The following is a 15,196-nucleotide window of genomic DNA, read 5'->3' as shown; positions in this document are numbered from 1 at the left end:
GTTGTATAGTGTGTCCCATACGGTCGTCTGGCTTACCCCTTGCTAGCAGGCCTGGTGCTAGTAATGGGATCATACTCCACAGCGATCCTCCAAGGCTTGTGTAGTGTATGCACCGGGTTGCACGTGCCTTTCAAGGCCACTAATTCCCGTCAACGAACCTGTCTGTCACAAACGACGAAACATTGTTAGAAACCTTTTATGTCACGATTATTGCCGCCCGTTTATTGTCATTAGACCATCGATCCTCAAACGTCTAACTACCCAGCTTTGCCTCGTAGGTGACCGTTCAGCTTTTCGCGTGACTGCTACAATTCTTGTGGTATATTTATGATTCGACGAAGCCAACAGTTGAGCACGGGAGTATTTATTTTTTACTGGTTTGTAAGTAATACTTTTTCAGATGCTATTAGTACCTGTCACTAATGGCAATGATGTTCGATAAAGGTAAAGAGCGAATACTTACCACTGGAAAGTGTTGGCTGCACCTGACTCATTCGTCGAATGAAATTATTGTGTAGTTGCTGACAATGATCAGCAATGTATATGATATTAACATAGTCCAATATAGGGAACAGGTATTTGAATTTGTCTGTTAGTTGCAAGATCCATATTACGAGAAAATATGCTTAGAATCGCGGGCCGCAAAAATAGGTAACTCGGGCTTGGGCGCCGCAGTTTGACAACCAGTGCCTTAACATGTGCGTCAGGTCCGTGTCTGCCTGTTCCTGGTTCGTGTACCGGGCCCTCGTCTCTCAGCGCTGCACTACACGACACAGGTCCACAGCAGAGTCAGTGGGCAACAGCAACAGTACCCAACCACATGTGAATGCGCCGCCGGCAGGGACAACATTAATGCTCTCATGAGACTGGACCTAACCTCGAAGTGCCGACAGGACATTCCCACTTGCCTCATGTGTACTCACGTGTGCTTTCAGTCACTGAAACCTACAGAGTCGAAGATCTTTTATCTCCATCTGCAAGTAGGTGCATGACATGGAACGCATATCCGGTCGTATGTCCGAATCACACTCTTTGTTCTATTACTGTCACTGTTTTTTTACCATTTAGAAAAATCACCCTGTTTACACGCAGATACGAGAGGTTGTCGTTCGTGGTCTTGCTGAAGGGATCATCATAGCATTTGCCCGTAAGGATTTAGCAAAGCCACAGAAAAATATCAGGATAGCAAAATACCTGATCAGGTGAACACTGCGACTGAGGAACATAGTTGTGGAATAAAAACCTGGTTCATTTGCTGGTAATTTGCTTAATTTAAACCCGTCGTGGAATAAATTAAGAAAAACAGTGGCAAATAAAGCGATAAAGGATAGATGCACAGGGGAAATTCCGCAGTCAGCGTCTCAACAACTGCACTGCCTCATACGGGGTTACGAGAAATGTTCTTGATTGCAGGGAGCACGGATTAAAAAAAAAAATTATGTACCACTTTAGTAAATTACACGTATCTTGAAATGATGTAATAGAGTTACTTAATGAGAAATGATGAAAATATTTTATGACTAGGCCAAGCCTTTTGATTGTATGAACCATGATATCCTCATCCAAAATTGAAAACATTATGGGATAGTAAACAAACCACATTTAGCATCTTTATCTTATCTACATAACAGAAAACAGTTTTTAGTAGCTACATGTAGATCACACAGGCATTCAGAATTTAAAGAAATCATATAAGCAGTAAAAGAGAATTACATTTGGGAAACGTAATTGGTAGTAGTAAAACGTACCGATCAGCTTTCACTCTCTTAGACGTAAATTTCGTCCGTTTTTGGGTTCCGTGTCTTAGTCGGTAAAAATGAAACTCTCATGTCAAAGCCCTATTGTCAACCTGTCTGTCCGACTGCTAAAAACAATTTCTCTCACGAGTGGATAGACGTATCAAACTGAAAATCCATTGGCGTTGTAATAAATTTAAACTTCTAAGTTAATGCAAGCAAAACCTACAGCCATTTAGGTCACCTATTTCGATACTTCAAGAAGAATATAATAATTCCAATCCCAAAGAAAGCAGGTGCAGACAGATGTGAAAATTACCGAACAATCAGTTTAATAAGCCACAGCCGCAAAATACTAACACGAATTCTTTGCAGACGAATGGAAAAACTAGTAGAAGCCGACCTCGGGGAAGATCAGTTTGGATTCCGTAGAAATACTGGAACACGTGAGGCAATACTGACCTTACGACTTATCTTAGAAGAAAGATTAAGGAAAGGAAAACCTACGTTTCTAGCATTTGTAGACTTAGAGAAAACTTTTGACAATGTTGACTGGAATACTCTCTTTCAAATTCTAAAGCTGGCAGGGGTAAAATACAGGGAGCGAAAGGCTATTTACAATTTGTACAGAAACCAGATGGCAGTTATAAGAGTCGAGGGACATGAAAGGGAAGCAGTGGTTGGGAAGGGAGTAAGACAGGGTTGTAGCCTCTCCCCGATGTTATTCAATCTGTATATTGAGCAAGCAGTAAAGGAAACAAAAGAAAAATTCGGAGTACGTATTAAAATCCACGGAGAAGAAATAAAAACTTTGAGGTTCGCTGATGACATTGTGATTCTGTCAGAGACAGCAAAGGAATTGGAAGAGCAGTTGAACGGAATGGATGGTGTCTTGAAGGGAGGATATAAGATGAACATCAACAAAAGCAAAACGAGGATAATGGAATGTAGTCGAATTAAGTCGGGTGATGTTGAGGGTATTAGATTAGGAAATGAGACACTTAAAGTAGTAAAGGTGGTTTGCTATTTAGGGAGCAAAATAACTGATGATGGTCGAAGTAGAGAGGATATAAAATGTAGACTGGCAATGGCAAGGAAAGCGTTTCTGAAGAAGAGAAATTTGTTAACATCGAGTATAGATTTTAGTGTCAGGAAGTCATTTCCGAAAGTATTTGTATGGAGTGTAGCCATGTATGAAAGTGAAACCTGGACGGTAAATAGTTTGGACAAGAAGAGAATAGAAGCTTTCGAAATGTGGTGCTACAGAAGAATGCTGAAGATTAGATGGGTAGATCACATAACTAATGAGGAAGTATTGAATAGGATTGGGGAGAAGAGAAGTTTGTGGCACAGCTTGACCAGAAGAAGGGATCGGTTGGTAGGACATGTTCTGAGGCACCAAGGGATCACCAGTTTAGTATTGGAGGGCAGCGTGGAGGGTAAGAATCGTAGGGGAAGACCAAGAGATGAATACACTAAGCATATTCAGAAGGATCTAGGTTGCAGTAGGTACAGGGAGATGAAGAAGCTTGCACAGGATAGAGTAGCATGGAGAACTGCATCAAACCAGTCTCAGGACTGAAGACCACAACAACAACAACATTTCGATACTCGCAAACCTACTCATCATAACCTATGTAGTACATCCCGTTGGTCTAGAATCATGAAATGGACAAGAAAGGAGGTTTCACGATACAGCAAAAATCTGAAAATTGTTAATTTGTAATTACATCTTTAAATGTGTGTTTTTATATACGCTATGTGATCAAAAGTATCTGGACGCCCACAAAAACATACTTTTTTCATATTAGGTGCATTGTGCTGCCAGATACTGCCAGGTACTCCATATCAGCAACCTTAGTAGTCATTAGACATCGTGAGAGAGCAGACTGGGGCGCTCCGCGGAAGTTATATACTTCGAATCTGGTCAGGTGATTGGGTATCACTTGTGTCATACGTCTGTACGCGAGATTTTCACACTCCTAAACATCCCTAGGTCGACTGTTTCCGATGTGATAGTGAAGTAGAAACGTGAAGGGACACGTACAGCACAAATGCGTACAAGCCGACCTAGCGTGTTGACTGAGAGAGACTGCCGACAGTTGAATAGGGTTGTAATGTGTAATAGGCAGACATCTGTCCAGACCATAACACAGGAATTCCAAACTGCATCAGGATCCACTGCAAGTACTATCACAGTTTGGCGGGAGGTCAGAAAACTTGGATTTCATGGTCGAGCGGCTGCTCGTAAGGCACACACCACGCCGGTGAATGCCAAACGATGCCTAGCTTGGCATTGGACGATTGAACCGTGGAAAAACGTTCTGTCGAGTGATGAATCACGGTACACAATGTGGCGATCCTATGGCAGGACGTGGGTATGGCGAATTCCCGGTGAACGTCATCTGCCAGCACGTGTAGGGCCAACAGTAAAATTTGAAGCCGATGGTGTAATGGTGTGATCGTGTTTTACATGGAGGGGGTTGCACCCCTTGTTGTTTCGCGTGGCACAACTACAGCATAGGTCTACTTTGATGTTTTAAGCATCTTCTTGCTTCCCAATTTTTAAAAGCAATTGAGGGATGACGATTGTATGTTTCAACACGATCGAGCACCTGTTCATAATGCACGGCCTGTGGCGGAGTGGTTACACTACAGTTACATCCGTGTAATGGATTGACGTGCACAGAGTCCTGACCTGAATCCTATAGAATACCTTTGGGATGTTTTGGAACGCAGACTTCGTGCCAGGGCTCACCGACTGACATCGATACCTCCCCTCAGTACAGCACTCCGTGAAGAATGTGCTGCCGTTCCCCAGGTAACCTTCCGGCACCTGATTGAACGTAGGGCTGCGAGAGTGGAAGCTGTCATCAAGGCTAAGGTTGGTCCAACACCATGTTAAATTGCAGCATTCCCGATGGAGAGAAATAAAATGTACTATTCCTCATGCTGAATAATGAATCGTTTAATTTATCAAAAATGTTGTTGAATCTCACTAACCCGCCCCCCCTCCCCGCCCCACGTACACGGGGAGGAATATGAAATGTTGAACCGCGACATCCCACATTTATTGTAGACTCGGATTCTACAGGATAAATACGTCGCTATCGTATGTAATAATTTTGTCGTTGAACGATAGATGGTGCTATAAAAATCAGACCTGTGTGGCAAACGACTCAGTGTTTTGTAGTTTTCTCCATGTATCTATTTGTAAACATTGATGAACTAACTATTTGACTTGATCTCGTTGTGTGTACTTTGTCATTCATCTCTTGAATACGTTCCCTGAGGTCGTCCATCCACAAGCAGCTGTTGTAACAGACTTGCTAGGCTACTTCCTAGCTACATTAGTTGTGCGCATTCATTTACATTACCATTCTTGCTTAGACAGATAGGGTTACTGCACTAGGTTCAAAAATGGTTCAAATGACTCTAAGCACTATGGGACTTAACTTCTATGGTCATCAGTTCCCTAGAACTTAGAACTACTTAAACCTAACGTAACCTAACGACATCACACACATCCATGCCCGAGGCAGGATTCGAACCTTCGACCGTAGCGGTCGCGCGGTTCCAGACTCTAGTGGCTAGAACCGCTCGGTCACCAGGGCCGGCTACTCCACTAGGCTGCGCATCAGTACCTGTTCGTGTGTAGTTTATTTGTGTCTTCGAAACTTCTTCTGTTTGTTAGATTGTGTGTTCATCGGCACCTCACTTTGTGGATCATCGCCACTGTTGTGACCTCCATCTCGCCGCCGTCTCGTTGCCGCTGCCCCCATTGCCACGGGCGCCGGTGCCATTGCCGTTGGCGTCACCGTCGTTGTCACCACCATCGACGACGTCAACCAATCATCACCGATCGATCAACTGGTAACTTCCTCACCTCTCTTCCAGCGACCGTATCTTCGTATCTCCACGTCCCTATGCTTTCTCCCACCACCGCCGTTGTTTACATTTGTGCCTCTCATTCCCCTTCAATCGACACATGGAGTTCCCCCATATTCCACCAGGCCTACACCCTCTCCCTGACTCCCCCTCTCCAAGCATGCCACCCTCAGCAGCAGCGCCTTCAGATCCACCACTTCCAGCACAAGGACCAGCATCATAGAGACCAGCAACAACACCAGAACTGCCACCATATGTCGATCCACTTGCACCATCTCCACCAACAGATGACTCTGCAACTGTTTCCTCGACTGAGATACCCTCATCGTACAAATCCAGCTCACCTGTTACCCCTAGTTGTGCCCACCACAACCTAAATACTTACACACACATCAAACCATCTCAGTACTGATACGGCTCCCACTCCATACCCCAAAAAGCCAACAAAACAATCAGAAAGCTCAGACCAATGCCATGGCAGGTCATCCCATCTAAACCGATTCCTAGAGAGATTCATAACTTCTTCCTCTCGCATCCAGATCCCAAATTCCTCAAGTCAAAGTCCTTCCTCCTCGAAATTCGAAAGTATATCTCTTCCTTACTCATCATCTACAGAAAACATCCTGGTCAAGTGAGCTGATCCAGACTTCTACACCAAATTCTCCAGAGATACCATGCAAACATTTCCTACAACCATATGAATCAAGCAACCACTGCCTCCTCACTGTCCCTCCACCATCGCCACTGTGAACAAAGCGGCTGACCCGGATACAATGAAAGAGGAGCTGGAGAATGAACTGAACTTTCATCCTCACATCCGTATTTTTAACGACTCTGGCCCAATTTTTGAATGAAATATTTTCACCAAATCCACAGTCACAATCGACCACCTCCTTAACAACAGCGCCCTCGTTTAGAAAGGAAAACACACCATTGAACCTTACAGATTCTATCCTCATTAATAGTATTGCCAAAGATGCCTCATAGAGAATGACTATCTGAATGCTGACTGTGAAACCCCTCCCACCAGCCACCATTGCGAAGACCCTCCACATTATGAAGCAATATTCTAACCTTATTTCCTCTCCCTCGTGCAATACATGTAACCTTTCCCACCAGACCTAATCTTCAAAGTGCATAGCCCAAACTCCTTCTTCCAAACATGAACTGATAGTTACCTTCAAATCTACTGACAGACCCTCTGCCCCAACAAATTTCCTTGCTCACGTCCCCCATCTAAAGACATTGTCTGTATCATGACAATAGTTCTTCAAAATTTGCACTCTTTCTAGATACTACACACCCTTCCTGCTTACTCTCTCTTCCACCTCAGCAATAAAATCACCTATTCCCACAAACAGGTCCAGTTACTCTTCAACCATCTTGACATCTTACTTTAAACTCAACACACTCCACTATACAGATAGCTCGCTATTCATGGCTACAGGCGGAGTTGCTATTGGCCACCACCCCTCTTCTGTCGCAAACTCTCAACAGTACTCCTACAGAGCACCACATCCTCAGTATCTTCTTCAAAACCGTAACTAAGACCTGTGCTACTATCTGTATCCAACTGCATCACCTCATCCCATCCGATTTCCTCTCCCACACAAATCATACTTTCTCGACCTATATTACTGCCACAGGCCTTAACATCCATAGCCATTCCCATACTGAATTCCCTCTCCCACAACGTATCTGCCCTGAAAGTAACTCCATTTTTTATTTTATTCTCATCTTCGAACCTCCTTGGGTGAATTACTACAACAGTCGTCGATCCCATTGGAAGTGACCATCTCCCCAACCCACTCACCATCCCCTTCACAACACACATTACCCATATACCCACTCCTCCAGGTTTTCCCAAACACACCCAGGACTACTCACTTACCAGCTGGGAAGCCTAAAGAGAATCAATCAATATCCAAATCGCAAGCCCAGTGACATTTTCTGTGCTGCCACCTTCCTCCAACAGACCTTGTCAAACCCCTTAACTAACCAAATGCGACAAAGGCCATCGGTCCACACCATCCCCCACGTCCTCAAAATGCTCCCCTGTTCTTCCGTGGATTCCACCACCCATACTGATCCATTCTGCAGACCCGTGATTGAGACATGCTTACATGCCTCTGACATCTACAGCGAGATATCAGAAATCTGCTAAACGCAAAGAAACGCCATGTTTGGAGCCGAACGTGTACCATCCTCAAGGCCACGCTGCCCATAAACTCTTCCACGTATTGGGAAGCATATCACCGACTTACTGGTAGTAACCTTACTTCTTCCTACCACCTCTTGCCCAATAACCTAAAAAAAAGCAAGTCATTTGTGGTGTCACCGCCAGACACCACACTTGCTAGGTGGTAGCTTTAAATCGGCCGCGGTCCATTAGTACATGTCGGACCCGCGTGTCGCCACTGTCAGTAATTGCAGACCGAGCGCCACCACACGGCAGGTCTAGAGAGACGTACTAGGACTCGTCCCCAGTTGTACGACGACTTTGCTAGCGACTACACTGACGAAGCCTTTCTCTCATTGCCGAGAGATAGTTAGAATAGCCTTCAGATAAGTCCATGGCTACGACCTAGCAAGGCGCCATTAACCATTTCTGGAGAGAGTCTCGCTTGTACCATCAAGAATGCTGTATACAAATGATGGATTAAAGTTAAGTATTCCTGGAGCTACTTACTTTTCTTTATAGTATTCATTACGTATCCTGTTTCAGACCTCACGCCCATCTGCGTGAGCTTAACGCGTGCATTTCGGCTACTTCCCAGTGGCGTGGCTGTCTTGATACGCCACAACATCATTTTGCATCCTACATGGAACTTTCACCGTATTTGATACCTCCCACTTCAATTACTCGTTGTCACTGAGTCAGGCAATATCGCTCTCCCTCCCCTCACTACAAGCATTCAGTACTTCGACAATATCCCACAGACAGAATTCAATGCTCCAAGAACAATACAATACATTCAACAGATAATAAAAAACGCCACATTGCTCCTGTTCATTACTGCGTAACCTACAGAAACGTGAAAGAGTATCCTCTTTCCTTCTAAAAAACCCTGGATGCCCTTTACATTATAGTCCTTCACACGAATTTCTATCCTGAGCCATGGAAAACCTCTCGAAGTATCCTCTTCCTCAAACTTAACGAAATCACCAGTGACACCTTTTCCTACTGTCCCATCCATCCTATCCTGATGCATTCATGAATACGTACACCTATATCTGTCGATGAATGTGGTTTCAGTGCCAGTTTCTACTCCAGTGACCTAACCCACGAAACCACCAACCTAAAAAAACCACTTTTTTGTGTCCCTTGACCTTGAAAAACCATGTGACCACGTGTGGCATTCCAGACCTCTCTTGAAGCTCAATACCTACGCTATTTTAATAATTTATGTCTGCCTCATCGCATCCTTTCTCTCTAACTGCCCGTCTTCTGTCATTATTGACAACAGGAACTTCTGTATCTTACATCCCACTGCAGGTATCCCCCAAGGATCGGCCCCTCTTTCCTATCATGTATGTTGGCTATGCCACTGATATGCCAAAATCACTTCCCTCAGTTAATCTTAGAATGTATGCTGATGAAAATGCCTTCCTAGCCTTCTACCCTAACCTCCACAAATTCCAACGATCCTTCCAACTCCGTCTCAATCAGTTCAGCTCCTTGTATAGCCAGTGACTCTTCAACATAAACTTTACCAAAACCCTGGCAATAATTATCAGGTGAACCACCCGAAGCTTCAGCATCCAAAAACCTTACCTTAACGTCTGTGACCTCCCTATCCAATATCTCAGATTAACAAGTGATCGCCAACTATAACGTATGCCCCATCTACTCACCATTCAAGGGAAAGCCCGCAACAGACAAAAATTACTAAAACTACTAACCGGCCAAACATGAGTATTCTACATCCTCCACACCTTCAAATCTCTGATCAGACTCATCTTCTGGTACGAATATGTGGCATGAGTTTCCGTTCTTCGCACTTTTTATCACGCCTTAAAGGCCCTCAAATCATACGCACTCTGCCTAGCCTTTTGGATCTGCTAACACTCCCCTCCCCGAATCGACTTTCCTTCATCATTATTCTGGTTCGTTGCGGCCAGCCACGAATTCCTCTCCGGTGCCAACATCTTCATCTCAAAGTAGCACTTGAAAAATACGTCCTCAATTATTTGCTGGGTGTATTCCAACGTCAGTCTTACTCTACAGGTTTTGCTTCCTACATCTCCCTCCAACACCATGGAAGTTATTTTTTGATGTCTCTACAGATGTCTTACCATGTATTTCTTTACTCGCCGATTCTGCAGAGAACCCCCTTATTTCTTACTTTATCAGTTCTCCTAAGACATTGTTCTCAAACACGACACTGAAATGCTTCGATTAAGCTCTTTTTCCGTTTTCCCACAGTCCATGATTCACTACCGTAATATGCGGCGCTCAAAACGTACATTCTCAGAAATTTCTTCCTCAAAATAAGACCTATATTTGATACTAGCAGACTTCTCTTGGCCAGGGATGGCCTCTTTGCTAGTGCTAATCTGCTTTTGATGTCCTCCTTGCCCCGACCTTCAAGGCTTATTTTTCTGCCTAGGTAGCAGAATTCCTTAACTTACTCAGCTTCGTGATCAGCAATCCTGATGTTAAGTTTCTCTCTGTTATCATTTCTGTTGCCTCTCATTACTTTCATCTTTCATTGATTTACTCTCAATCTATATTCTGTACTCATTAAACTGTTCATTCCATTGGACACATCCTGTAATTCCTCTTCACTTTCGCTGAGGATAGCAACCCATCAGTGAATCTTATCATTGATGTCCCTTCACCTTGAATTTTAATTGCAATCTTGAACCTTTAATTTATTTCCGGAATTGTTTCTTCTATGTGTAGATTAAACAGTACAGGCAAGAGACTACATCCCTGCCTTACATCCTATTCAATCCAAGCGCTTCGTTCTTAGTCTTCGTCTTCATCTCCCACAATTATTATTTTTTCTTGTTTCTTCTTTATATTATTTATTATCCATCTTTCCTTATAGCTTAACCCCTCTTTTTTTCAGTATTGCACCATACTACGTTGACGAATCATTTTTCCAAGTGAACGGATCACATGAGCGTGTCTTCAGTCCTGCTTCCACTATCAGTTTATTCACTGGTGCCTTTACCTTTACCAAAGTCGAACTTACCAATGTTTAACACATTCTCAATTTTTCTTTTTCGTTTTCTGTATACGAAGATCATTCAATAAGTAATCCATTACATTTTTTTTTTTTAAAAAAGGCATTAGTATACACAGACAAACGTCCTTGTTGGTGCTTCACATTTGCTGTTTTTTCTGTGCGCCGGTGAAGTCTCGAACCGTTCTGGCAGATGGCAGAACCGTAGTACAGCGTCTAAATGGGGTCTACTTACGACTCACGTTACAAGTAGTGTGCTGTTATTGAATTCTTGCGTGCAGAAAAAGGAACCGTGGTGAACAAGTATAAATGTTTGTGTGCAGTGTATGGCGATGCTGCAGTTGATAGGAGTACAGTTGGGCACGGATAAAGAAAGTTACAGCCTCAGGAAATGTAGAGACAGAGCTCCATGATCAGCCAGCATGGAATACATGCTCTTCCTCAATGTTGCCGTACGGTCCTAGAACGTAATGGGGACTATGTAGGAAAATAGGACATGGGAAAGACATGTTGATCTATATTTTTACCAAATTCTGACTCCCGACAATAAATATGGTCTGAGAAAAAAAGCGGAGGGGGCATTACTTATTGAACGACCCTCGTGTTATTCTTGTTGGCAACTTGGATGTATGAGCTGTTACGCTGATTGTGCGATAATCCTCGCACTTGTCGGCTCTTGCAGTCTTCAGAACTGTGTGGATGATATGTTTTCGAAAGTCGGATGGTATGGCTCTGCACTCATACATTCTACACACCAACGTGAATAGTCGTTTTGTTGTCATTTCACCCAACGATCATAGAAATACTAATGGAATATTGTCTATCTCTTCTGCCTTATTGGATCGCAAGTCTTCCAACGCTCTTTTAAATTCTTATTCGAATACTGTATCCCCTATCTCTTCTATATTGACTCCTGTTTCTTCTTCTATCACGGCATCAGGCAAGTTTTCCCTCTTACAAAGGTCTTCAACGTACTCTTTCGACCTGTCTGCTCTCTCTCTCTCTCTCTTCTGCATTTAGCAGCAGAATCCCCGTTGCGCACTTAATGTTACCATCCTTGCTTTTATTTTCACCGAAAGTTCTTTCCATTTTTCTCTATATCGAGTCATTCATTACGACAATAATTTCTTTTTCAATTTTCTACATTTTTCCTGCTGCTATTTGGCCAGAGTTTTCCTGCGCTTCCTATTTATTTCATTCCCAAGCGACATGCATTTCTGTATTCGTGAGTTTCCCTGAAAATTTTTGTGCTTTCTTCTTTTGTCGATCAATTGAGTATTTCTTGTGTTATCCATAGTGTCTTCGGAGTTGCCCTCTTTGTACCTATGTTTTCTCTACCACTTCTTTGATTTCACTTTTCAGAGATGTCCGTTCCTCTTCGACTGAACTGCCTACTGTATCTCACTTCTTTCTGCCCTGATTTTTCGAGACTGATTTTGGAAGGTGGTCATGTCATTTTGATCTTTGTTGTCATCGACGTGCACGTCAGAGATAGAACAAGTTAGTTTACTGTGAAACAACCTTTGCTCTTGTCGTAGCACAGTCTTCTATTCTGCACAGTCTGATACATTCTTAGTTGAAGTGTGGTAGATGGTGGACTTATTTAGTAGTGCTGTGTGGATTTGTTATTGTATCCGTTACATGGAAAAAGGACAGGCAGGACGAGTGTGATGAGTACATTGAAAGGTTAAAGGAATATAAATTTGAAATAAACACATTATTTTTGAAGAGCAGACGTTTGAGTAAGACCGCAGCACTGCGCAGCTAGGAATGATTATATTTAGTGACAATGATTTTAGAATGAAGTATGTGTTCAAAAAGACAGAGTAGTGCTTCGCATGATCTTCACAAATTACATTGGTCTGAACAAACATTGGTCTGAACAATAAATAGTATGCTTAACAATCGTTAAAAAGGGGTACAAAGTTAACACAGAATTTCTATAACAATCTAACAGCTTAATTAATGAATACGAAAATTCATTACTCAGGAATGTGTGGTGGTCTTTCTCTCAGTTCGAGCAAGTTAACTAGCTGACAATAACACCAGTCAACAGTGGCTTGAATACAGGCAAAGTACATATAAAACTTAATTCTATATTGTAATGTGACACAAAATGTGAATTTAGAAAGTGCCCGTCACGTCAGGATTAAAAGTTATGGCCTGCAAGCTGTATAACATAGTTGAATTTACTGTATAATTTTTAAGTACTTCGTGTTTGAAAGGAGTGTTATAACGGTAGAATGGCGATGTAAGTGCTGTTCTGTCACCTTCTAAAGGCCGCTTACAACATCCACGGTGTCTAGTCTTGCAATTACGTTTAGTACTTCTGATGTTATTCTAGCTTCGATAATTGAAGCACTTAAACACAACTACCTTCTTAACAACCGCTAGTGACCTCAGATGCTGCGTAATGGATAAAGCTTGGTCAAATGTGAAGTTAAGGTATAGTCTTTGTTGCAGCTTTTCTGCTCCATCAAAACTACTTCTTGCGAGTGATAATAATACTGAAAATGACGGTTGCCAGCCAAAATGACAAATCGATGGACGTTATTCAACGAATACCCCAAATTGTGTCTTTATTGTATTTTGGTTCTTATTAAAACTTTTTCTCTTCTAATAATTTCTGTCACGAAAGGAACAGGCTAATGTACGTAAATAGCTGAATAATGACTGCTTTCAGAATGGGTCACAAGCACACACTTCGGAAGTTTTGGTCCATGAAAACAACGACGGAATGATAATAATACCTAATTACGTTTCTGAAGATAAGATCAGCAACACTGCCCCTGAAACCATGCATTATACACAAGAAATATCTTACGATATTTTTGTAAGTATCGAAGTGATTGTAAAAGGTTTTATACTTGTTATTTTCTCAGTTTTATTCAAATAATTACTTTACGTAATTTCTTGGACCGAAGGTCCCAATAACCAAGTTCACATCCTAGGTAGAATTGTTATTTACTTTACGTACTTTCAATGTAATCTACAATTCTCCACAATTACTTTAATTGCTGCACTTGAGTGATAATTCAAATTTATTTTGAAAGACAACGCTCACTTGTGCAACAATGTTTCACGCCAATGGATTCTCGGTTTCTTTCTCTTGAGTATAGGAAAGGATCCCTTGGAGCACTTTAGGTTAAATGATTCGTTTTGCGTTTAAAAAACAATTAAATGATTATTAAATAAAACACACAAAAACTAGTCAACACCGCTTGTTTACAGAACTACGGACGGTTAATTTCAGTATTGGGGTCGTGAGCACAGTTGCTGGAGATTAAGGTGCTTAGAAGGCACGTATCGTTTTGCAGCGGCAGAGATTATTATTTGACTTCGTGGCGTCGGATTATGCGACTTACACCAGAGCAGTTATGGGTTTGGCTTTCTTGGGGATCTGAGTCGGTCTAAGTAATGGGTGCCTTAGAACTTTATCCAGGAACCAACACGCGTTGCAGACGTAATTTTATATCTCCTCTAAAGCTTTCGTCACCTGCCTCCACAGTGTTTTGCGCCTGTCTGACCCGCCCTGCTTCTCCCCTCTTCTACCTGCTTCCATTAGCAGCAAAAAATATCCACCTTTTCCGACCTTCCATAACGTCGGGAGATCCCTACTGGTTTTCACCTATATTTAACTTTAGCCCTGGGCTGGTGCTGACTTCACTTTACAAACAATTATACATAGTTAAATAAAATATAGTTATTGTTACTAACATAACATTACAAACAATTGTTAATTACATATAAATATTAAACTTCACATAGTCAAAGAATACTTTATTCTGTAGACACTCATGTTGTTGTTGTTGTTGTTGTTGTTGTAGTCTTCAGTCCTGAGACTGGTTTGATGCAGCTCTCCATGCTACTGTATCCTGTGCAAGTTTCTTCATCTCCCAGTACCTACTGCAGCCTACATCCTTCTGAATCTGCTTAGTGTATTCATCTCTTGGTCTCCCTCTACGATTTTTATCCTCCACGCTGCCCTCCAATACTAAATTGGTGATCCCTCGATGTCTCAGAACATGTCCTACCAACCGATCCCTCCTTCTAGTCAAGTTGTGCCATAAGTTCCTCTTCTCCCCAGTTCTATTCAACACCTCCTCATTAGTTATGTGATCTACCCATCTAACCTTCAGCATTCTTCTGTAGCACCATATTTAGAAAGCTTCTATTCTCTTCTTGTCTAAACTATATATCGTCCACGTTTCACTTCCATACATGGCTACACTCCATAGAAATTCTTTCAGAAACGACTATACTCGATGTTAACAAATTTTTCTTCTTCTGAAACGTTTTCCGTGCCATTGCCAGTCTACATGTTACATCCTCTCTACTTCGACCATCATCAGTTATTTTGCTCCCCAAATAGCAAAACTC

The sequence above is a fragment of the Schistocerca cancellata genome, chromosome 6, assembly GCF_023864275.1.
Source record: "Schistocerca cancellata isolate TAMUIC-IGC-003103 chromosome 6, iqSchCanc2.1, whole genome shotgun sequence".
Taxonomy (NCBI): Eukaryota; Metazoa; Arthropoda; class Insecta; order Orthoptera; family Acrididae; genus Schistocerca; species Schistocerca cancellata.
Note: the sequence above shows the minus strand (reverse complement) of the source record.